The sequence below is a fragment of the Mustela nigripes genome, chromosome 5, assembly GCF_022355385.1.
Source record: "Mustela nigripes isolate SB6536 chromosome 5, MUSNIG.SB6536, whole genome shotgun sequence".
Classification (NCBI taxonomy): Eukaryota; Metazoa; Chordata; class Mammalia; order Carnivora; family Mustelidae; genus Mustela; species Mustela nigripes.
Window position 1 is genome coordinate 97506350 of NC_081561.1, and position 298 is coordinate 97506647.

Consider the following 298-nt stretch of genomic DNA (forward strand, 5'->3'; position numbering starts at 1 on the left):
AAAAAAAAAAAAAATACTTAAATATCAATGCAATAAACAACTGAAAAATTGACAGAAAATGATTAGCTGAAAATATTAATGCCAGAAAAATGATTTTAAAAAAATTATTGGGGTGCCTGAACAGTTTAGTTGGTTGGGTGTCTGTCTTTGGCTTGGGTCATGATCTCAGGGTAATGGGATCAAGCCCCACATTGGGATCCCCACTCGACAGGGAGTCTGCTTCTCCCTCTTCCTCTGCTGCTTTCCTGCTTATGCTCCTTTGTGCTATCTCATCATGCTCTCTCTGTCAAATAAAACC